Below are 9,807 nucleotides of genomic sequence, written 5' to 3' on the forward strand. Positions count from 1 at the left end.
GAGTTGATTGCTTTGGTTTCTGTTGTCAGGAAATGGCAAAATTATCTCCAGGGAAGGCATTTTATTATTAAGATTGACCACAGCAGTCTCAAATACTTCCTGGACCAGAGGGCAAATACCACATTTCAACAGAAATGGGTGTCTAAGTTTTTAGGGTTTGACTATGAGATTCAATACATGAAAGGTGTAGACAATGTGGTTGCAGATGCCTTATCTAGAAAAGGTGGTTCTACTTCTTTGCCTGAATTACCAATTGAATCTGTTGCTTCCAAGAGTCAAAATGAATGTTTGGCTATCACCTACCCGTATTTTGGGTGGTTAGATGATTTGAGGAGGCATTTGGAGTAGGATGAATGGATTAGGTCAAATGTGAAGAACTGAAGTCAGTTGATGCTGATGTTTCTGTATCTCTTAATAAATATGTTGTGGATAATGGGTTCTTAAAGTATAATAAGATAATAGTGGTTAGTTCTACTTCACCTTGGAGGGCTAAATTGTTTGCTGAGTTCCATGAGACTCCATCAGCAGGTCATCCTGGGGTCTTAAAGACTTATCACAGATTAAAGAGGGATTTTTACTGGATTGGTATGAAGAAGGATGTGAGAAAAATGGTGGCTGAGTGTGGCACTTGTCAGCAGAATAAATATGAGACTTTGTCTCCTGCTGGACTTTTACAGCCTTTACCTGTTCCAAAACAGAATTGGCAAGACATTAGCATGGATTTCATTACCTCTCTACCTTCTTGCAAGGGTAAATCAATGATAATGGTGGTGGTGGATAGATTAACTAAATATGGGCATTTCATTGCTATGGCTCATCCTTATACTGCAGTTACAGTAGCTCATTTATTCATTGAACATGTGTTCAAGCTACATGGAATGCCTTCTACAATTGTGAGTGACAGGGATCCAATATTTCTGAGTGATTTCTGGAAGGAGTTTTTCAAATTACAAGGTTTCAAGCTTTGCATGAGCTCAGGTTATCACCCTCAAACTGATGGGCAAAATGAGGTAGTTAACAGGTGTGTTGAGACTTATTTGAGATGTTTTGCTGGACTTCAACCAAGGAAATGGGTGAATTATCTACCTTGGACAGAATGGAGTTATAATACTGCATATCATTCGGCAGCTCAGGCCACCCCTTTTGAGTTGGTCTATGGTCATCCACCTCCACATTTAATTACATATGAATTGGGCACGACAAAGTTGGATGTGTTGGAAAAGGCCTTAATGGACAGAGATGGAATGTTGGCATTATTGAGGCATAATCTGTTATTGGCACAAGAAAGAATGCAGCTCCAAGCAAATAAGCACAGAATTGACAGAGAATTTGAGGTGGGGGCTTTGGTTTATCTCAAGCTCATCCCTTACCAGTTCCCTTCTTTGAATAAGCATTCATTTTCTAAGCTTCACCCTAAGTTTTATGGCCCTTACGAAGTCTTGGAAAGAGTTGGGAATGCTGCTTACAGATTTAAGTTACCTCCAGAGACTAAAATTCATCCTGTCTTCCATGTGAGTAATCTAAAAGGGCATTTGGGATCAACAGTATGCCCTACAACCAAGCTGCCAATAGTGACATATGAGGGTCTAGTCAAACCACTGGCACTTTTCATATCACCTTGCGCAGGCGTTGAATCAACTCACATAGTCGATCAAAAGTATCATGTTGAGAAGGCTTGATTCGCTGAATTCCTTTCACTTGAGTGATTGCCACACTCTCCTTCGTGTAACTCTGCTAGGACGTATACGGTTTGCTCAGGAGTAACACATCGTAACAATGGTCCAGAGTAGGATCTCTTGTATATTTATCATTCGAAGACAGTGTATCTTGTTGTCTTGGTGCACAATTGTTGTGCCTCATTGTTGTCTATTGGAAGCATGCCATCTTAAATGTACTTGATCATTGATGTCATCCAACTATCCTTATCAATTTTTTTGGGCATTGCATCAATAGTGAGTGTTGAGGCTAGTTCTTCTCTATCTTTAACAATAGAAAGCCATTTGAGATAAATTATTGAAATTGGCTCAAGAGTGTCTATCTGGATTGACGATCCAAGGTTTACTAGTGTATCTACGTGCAAATTCTCTGTTCTTGGTACGTACATGATAGAGAATTTCAAAAAGGAGTCTTGCAGATCTTTTACCAAGGCGAGATAGTTTGATATTTTGGAATCTTGGGATGTACAAGAACCTTGCAACTAATTCACTATCAACTGTGAATCTGATCAGATCGCCAGATGTTTGTCTCCCTTTCCCTTGGCTAGGTTCAAAACAACAATAAGGACTTCATACTTGGCTTCATTTTTTGTTGTCCAAAAGTCGCATATGATAACTGCTGGAGGATACTTTCTTCTGGTGAGATTAATACTATTCCGAGGCTATTGCCTTTGGAGAGAGTCCAGGGTGCAAAGACTTGGTTGGTTATGTGCATCAACTCTTTCTTAGCTCCGTCAAGTGTCATAGGAGTGAAGCCAACGATAAAATTCACTAGCACTTGAGATTTGGTGGCAGTGCAAGACGGGTAAGAGATATCATGCTTACTGAGCTCAACCTCCTTTTAGTAACTTTCGAGTAGCTGTTACCAAGGCGAGAGTCGACTTCTCTAACTGACTATAGCGTGTCTCAAGATCAAGAAGGCTCTTGCTAATGCAGTAGATTGGATGTCGCATTCTCTCTTCCTCTCTTACCAATACTTCGCTTATGACAATTTCAGATACCGCCAAATAGACGAATAACACCTCTCCTTCCTTAGGATTAGAAAGAAGAGGGGGTGAAGTCAAGTAACACTTTAGTTGTTGTAGAGCAACTTCATACTCAAGAGTCCACTTAATGTTTGTCATCTTCCTTAGCGTGTTGAAGAAAATGTGGCACCTTTCAGATGACCGTGAGATGAACCGAATGAGAGCTGCCACTTGTCCCACCAGTCGCTGGACGTCTTTTATGTAGCTCGACGATGGGATGTCAAGTATGGATCGTTTTTGGTCTGAATTGGCTTATATCCCTCGATGAGGTACCATATAGCTTGGGAATTTCCTGGAGGCTATGCTGAACAAATACTTGATGGGGTTTAACTTTATATTTTATTTGATCAATAAATCGAACGCCTGTTGTAGATTACCAAGTGTTGCTTGGCAACCAAAGATTTCATGAGCATGTCGTCGATATATACTTCTATCTCATCCCTCAGCAATCCAGAGAACATCTTGTTAATCAATCTCTGATAGGTGACTCCTATATTTTTCAAATTGAAAGAGATTACTTTATAACCTCATTTGTCAAAGAGTGGATTGGGCTTAGAGTCATACTTGAAGAAAATGGGCCTAACTATATTTTGCCACTATAATGCCAGACTAGGAAAATGCCTATCATAAATTAAGAGCATCTTATAATGAATATCATTGATTAATTATTTTCATTAAGCTAGCAATTTTTCAATTCCAAGGGGAAATTGCTATTTAACCTATGAGATTTGATTATTTAAGTAAACTAAGCGCATACCCACGCTACGCGCGTCGTGCATGAATCCTGAAAGTTATAACTCCTACAATATTAAACGAAAGGAGGAACAAATGATTCTAGTTTTGATGAGAACTACAGATAATCCAAAGGATTACATCAAGTTTTTTTCTTTGAACTTAAAAAGTAATGCATGCATGCAAAATCAGATATTTCCTTCAATATTTGAAATGACATTAAAGATTCACATACAACCATTGAGATGGTCGCATAATAATAGAAGCAAAAGATGCCAAATCTAACAGTCAAAATATAGCAAAGAGGGCTAAAAGTTCCAAGTTTTGAAATAGTTGCTCTGCGAACTTTTCAAGTGTTGCCAAAAGAAATCCATCCTCCTCTGCAAACTCCGTCATGCTCTCTTTTTCTTGTTTTTCGGTTGCCATTTATGTACAAAGCTTCTCAGTCCTGAATTGTAGAAACACTCGCTATTCACAAAACTGAAAATTAGTGCTTCAATTGAAAAAGAGAGAACAAATTTACAAATAAAAAACCCAAACAGGGACAACAGAGAAAAAAACATAGGAAAAACCAAAACAGTCGTTAGGGCTTCTCGTCGAGTTCGGGATTGAATATTAGTCTCTGAGATTTTTGGGAGAGGTTCGCCGATATTCCACCTTGATTCAACAATCATATAATGTCTAAACAGAATAAAAAACCTTTTGTTTTATTTAATTATTTTAACAATTACCTCTTAATCTAAAGTTATCATCCTCAGATTGTTTGAAGTTGGTGTAACCTATTGTCACTATCATCCACTATCACTGTGAAGATAATTTTCCTTATCCGTGCACTTCTGAGATTGCCATGCCCCATTCAAAAAAGTATTGAACATTCCCAATAAGTTTACGAAAACAATTAAATGAAGAGAGAACAGAAGCAGTGAATGGAATGCTTGTGTAATCCCTTCTCCCCACAACTTTTCTTCATCTAAACAATTAAACCAAATTAAAGACAGCAATTAATTTATGCTTATTTCACATAAGGTGAAAACATATACCTCCACTTCCAAGATAATAAAGAATAAATAATAATTTGACCAACCTAAACATTTGATAATGCAGCAACATAGGGAGACCTGTATGTTAAACAAATGCCTAAATCTTTTTTTTATTAGTTGGAGGAGATTACCTGTATTGGCTTTTGGCCTTGTTTGGGCCTGCACTCTCAGTTGGGACAACACGATATTGGCTTTTGGCCTTGTTTGGGCCTGCACTCTCAGTTGGGACAGCGTTGTTGTTTGACATCTTGACATCTCAAGTCCTGCATGCTGCAACCCAAAAGCCTGGTAGCAATATTTGCAGCTGCCAAAAAAATTAATCACTTGTCACTCCCACATAAACATCTTAATTTGACATCCAGTTCTTGCATGATCAGAAATTGTAAATTCTTACCTACTCAATACAAAATATGCGATTTAATATAATTAAAAGGATTGATGACCGTGAGGTACTGAGGTCTATAGCAAATGGCTCATCCACCTAATTTGGAAAAAAATTGGCCTAAAAAATGAATCTCTAACTACTTTTGGGTAGTATAGCTTTTTTTGTCTTTTACCTCTTTGAACTGAATGGATTTGCAATGTGTGTTTTCTAACATGCAGTTGGTCACACAAATCAATTCATGTACCTTCTGTTGCAAAAATTTATGTAAAAAACTGAATCTCTAATTGCTCAACTTCCTATAGAAAATTGAAGGGGACATAGATAGACAATCAGACACAGTTGCAGTATGGAGCTTTGAAAGAGAAACAAATGGAAGAATTTCATAGAAAATATATCACTTATCAAATCGGGTAATACCCAGACGCACGATTCACTACATAACGCTATGTTGAGCCTTCAATACTGAACATGGTAAATAAAGGACAGATTTCCTCACTCACATGTTTGGCGAGGGCAAGGTTTGCCCCAAATAAGGATATGATGGTCCCTAATTGACCCTATGTCTTCCCAGAAGTCATTGAAGAGTTAAGCCTACAAGAAATTCAAGACAGTCACCAAAGCGAACGAATAAACTCAAACACCAAGTCAAATACTCCTATGAAGCAGTGAAATTGAGCACATATGAAGCATACCTTGTATCCCTTGAGAATAATCAAATAACAACAAAAAAAAGTAAATGAATTGAAAAAGTCTAGAAAGTAACAGCCAAAGCTTACCCCGTCATTGCTTCTTTTTTTCTCTTTTTTTTTTTTCCTGATGCCTTTTTTGTTCGAAGCTTGTCAGCCCTGCATTGTAGAAACACTCCCTATTAACAAAACTGGAAATTAAGGGCTTCAACTGAAACAGGGAAGCCAATTTACATACATAGAAAAGACCGAAAAAGGAAAATTGGCGAAACAAATTTACACAAAAGAATAGAAGATGATGTGTCATAGTTTTTAATCCCCTAGCCCAAGAAAATGAAAAGAAACACCCCCTATTAACAAAAATGAAAATTAGGGCTTCAATTGAAAACAGGGGAAACTAATTTACATAGAAAATACCAAAAAGGAGAACGGAGGAAAAAATTTACACAAAATAATAGAAGACTATACACTACGAACTCCTCTGAGATTCTCACTCCGCCAGCCTTTTTGTCCAAGTAGCCGTTCAAGATTTTAACAGATTTGCAAAGCTAAGCGTTAAGAGCTCTGCCTCTCTGCATCGAACCGCTCAGAAAATCCTTCCAGCGGATCTAACAACAACCGAAAAAAAAACAGAAGGGGAGAGTATAAATAGAGAAGATCACGAAAGGATAAGAGAAATGGAACCCTTGAAAACCCAACCGACTACTTTAAAAGAGGAGAAGCATTAAGTCACATGCATGAAGCTCTCCTACGAAGCCTTCTTATTAAGTTTTGTAGCTTCCATAAGGCGATTCTTCTGCCAACTACCTGTAGCATTCGAATTGGTCTTCATCTTCACCTACTCCCAAGAGGGAAAACGAAATTCATATTTCATACGCAAAATCATGAATTTTTGAAGACCCAAACCAATTATTTGTCGGATTAAATGGATAATCATAAATGAATGAATATAAATGAAGCGGATGTACATGCACCAACAAAGAAGAAAGACAGTAGAAGCTGAAGAGGCGTGAATTGAATCGTGCGTAAGGAGATGGAAGAGGTGTTTGATAAATCGTAAACTACAATAACTTTAATCATTTTTTTAAAATTTATTTGAAATTATTATCCGGGTGACAATAATATGTTGAACGTAAAAGTTGAGGTGGTCTCTTAAAAATTCAGTAAATTTTCTCTCAGTTTCTATAATATTGTATTGTATAGATATAGATAGATCGATGGGTCTGAGGCCCAATGGCATGGCTTCGTTTGTATCGTGCTTTGAGCATCACCTTGAGGGTTTGGTACTACCCATATGTTTTTGTTTTTTTTTTTGAAAGGTTCACAAGTCACACACATGCTAAGTCATGCCTAAGGGACATGAAGGCCACCACAATATATGGAAAACTACTCAAATCCCAAACCTTCTAGTAAGAATAGAACTCTGGACCTCAAGGTACTACCCATATGTTACCTTGCATCAATTGCCATTATAAGATTGTGAGACGTATTATAGTATTGAATACATAAAGCTACGTGCTACTCCAGTGTCTTTAATTGCAGAACAAGTTGCTCAATCTCAATTTAGCTATTAACAGTTCGACAATATAACGTGGATTACATTAACTCAACCTTGTTCTTCTACACATCTAACAACTTGCTTTCCTTTCTCATTAGGAAACTATGCAATAAAAATAAAAATGATTATATTGGGGTCTCGAAAATAATCAAGGATTGGACCCTAAAATGCACAAAGACATGATCTATGGAGATCCAGAGGTCTTCAAATACAATTATAATAATTTCCCTATACATGAATTTAGATCCACTGCGCAATCGAGGAAAAACAAAAAAGGGTAAAAAAAATATTGATTAATACAGCAGGAAAAGTTCCAACAAGACACTATCCTATGCACATTCTCAAGCTCCTCAATCAAAAGGCATGCTCATTCTACAATTGTTGGCATATAAAGAAGAGGATGAAAAGAAAATAGAAACTAATTACCAGCAATATTTTTTCCAACCCAAAGGTGACCTTTTTTTAGAACCCCATACAAGTACAAATACAAAAGTACAAATACTCACAAATTATAAAAGAATACAAAACGACATCGTTCTCACAAAGAAGAGTACCTTCTTTAGACCCCAATCCGTCAATCTCTCCATCAACCATTACTTTGGTCACAAATTGTTCATAGCAACCAGAAACGTCTCAACAATTATCAAATTTATGTAAGAGTTTAGAACCAAGAAAAATTAGTAGCGACTAAATTTTTTTTTTTATAGCAACCAAAAACGTCTCAAGAATCACCAAATCTATGTCAGACTTTAGAACCAAGAAAAATTACCAGCCACTTGAGAGAATATTCAAAAATTGAAACAAGTAAGAAGAGATTACTAGAAAATGGGGTTCATAGTACTTTTAGTCACGGAATAAATTGACCCACTCCAACTCGGTCACCCATTTTTTAAACGTTTCAAGTTGAGTATCGAATTTTTAAAATTGTTTCAAACTCATCACACGACCAGATTTCTACCATTTCGATCAGTCAACTTTCCTATGTGACAAAAAATAATAATAATTTTATATTTCTAATTGATGTGTTCTGACATGTGCTTACTCAGCTTTTAGGGTTTATGCCACATAAGAAAAAACACATAGAAAAAATAAACAAAAGAAAAACATAGAAAACAAATAAAAAAAAAGAAAAAAAATCAAAACCTAAAAAATTGAAATCCTCTTCTTCTTTTTCACGAACGCCGCCCACACAACCTAAAAGTTGAAAACCTCCGTTGTCCATCTTCCCCTCAGAACAGACTGGATCCAGCTCGAAAAATCCACGGCCCTGATAGGATCCAGTATATAAGATGATGACACGTATACTGTATGTGGTCTATCATCCAAAGGTGGTTGTGGAGCCACCTGTCCAGGATAGTTAAGTCGGTTTAGGTAGTATATTAGCGGGGAAGTTAGTTTTGTATGAACCGATTTGATAATAAACAATTGTTCTTTCTTCTTCTGCAATCCTCTTTGCCATTTCTTGCTAATTCTACAAGGTTCAGGACGCAAGAGCGTATGAATTGGTATCGAAGCCGTTGATCCTCAGATTCTCTGCCTGTGTATGACTCGTAAGAACACCAGATCAGCCATGGATAATCGCATGTCTGCAATGGAAGCTAATATGGAGAAATTATCAGCAACTTTGGATACCATTCTTGGGGAAATCGCTAAGTTCCCGACCATGGTCAATGCAAGGCTGGATGCGCGATTACCGGTCAAGGAGCCAAATGGAAAGATGGATCTAAACAAACAAGATTCAGTTCTTGTTGAAGATGATGAGCGTAGTGAGCTAGGGGCTATGAGGAGTTCAATCTAGAGGAAATTGGCATAAACTTGATTTCCCTCGTTTCTCAGAAGGAGATGATCCAGTCATGTTGATCTACTGAGCTGACCAATATTTCAATTTCTATGGGACTCCTGGGTAGCAGAAGGTACTGGTATGCTCTTTTAATCTTGAAAATGAGGTACTTCAGTGGTTTCATTGGGTTGACTGCATACATACTACTCCTCGGTGGGAAGATTTTACGAAAATTGTTTGTAGGGAGTATGGACCTACTGAATTTGATAATAATATGGAAGCACTGTTTAAACTTCAACAAACTGGTTGTTTAAAAGATTATGTGAGAGAATTTAGGAGGTTAGCTACTAGAACAGTTGGTTTAAGTCTTGAAATGTTGAAGAATTGCTTCTTGGGAGGCTTGAAGGATGAACTTAGATATGATGTCAAATTGTGGAAACCAGATTCTGTTCATGATGCTATTGCTATAGCATTACAGATTGATTCTAAGTTGAATAGTAATAATCGAAATTTGTTGCCTAAAACAATACATTCAAGAAATCAAACAATACCTACTGCTTTACTAAAACATGCTGATGTGCCCTTTAAGAGGTTCAATCCAGATAGTTCTGTTAAAAAATCATCCTCAGAAGAATATCAGGAGAAGAGGTTGAAAGGTCTTTGTTTCTATTGCAATGAAAAATATGACAGAGGGCATCATTGTGCCAAGAAACAATTGTTGTTGTTGGAAGTTAATTTTGAAGATGAGAATGACGAAAGGGAAACGAATATAGTTGAGGAGTCTGATGTGGGGTTTATGACCCGCTAAAAGTATAGCGATTCCAAACCCAAATTATACTCGCAAGTGCACGAATCAATTGTAGTATAGAAGTGGCAAATACGAGTG

General features: G+C 37.2%; 1 long non-coding RNA gene across 1 annotated transcript; it reads right to left on the reverse strand.

The window, feature by feature from the left end:
• Positions 1–4,688: 4,688 nt before the first annotated feature.
• On the reverse strand, positions 4,689–5,978 carry LOC119986790. Its single transcript, XR_005465343.1, has 3 exons — positions 5,674–5,978; positions 5,398–5,488; positions 4,689–4,816 (listed from the first exon to the last, which is right to left on the reverse strand). It is a non-coding gene; the product is annotated as an uncharacterized LOC119986790 (long non-coding RNA).
• Between the last annotated feature and the right edge of the window lie 3,829 nt (positions 5,979–9,807).

The sequence above is a fragment of the Tripterygium wilfordii genome, chromosome 20, assembly GCF_013401445.1.
Source record: "Tripterygium wilfordii isolate XIE 37 chromosome 20, ASM1340144v1, whole genome shotgun sequence".
Lineage (NCBI taxonomy): Eukaryota > Viridiplantae > Streptophyta > Magnoliopsida > Celastrales > Celastraceae > Tripterygium > Tripterygium wilfordii.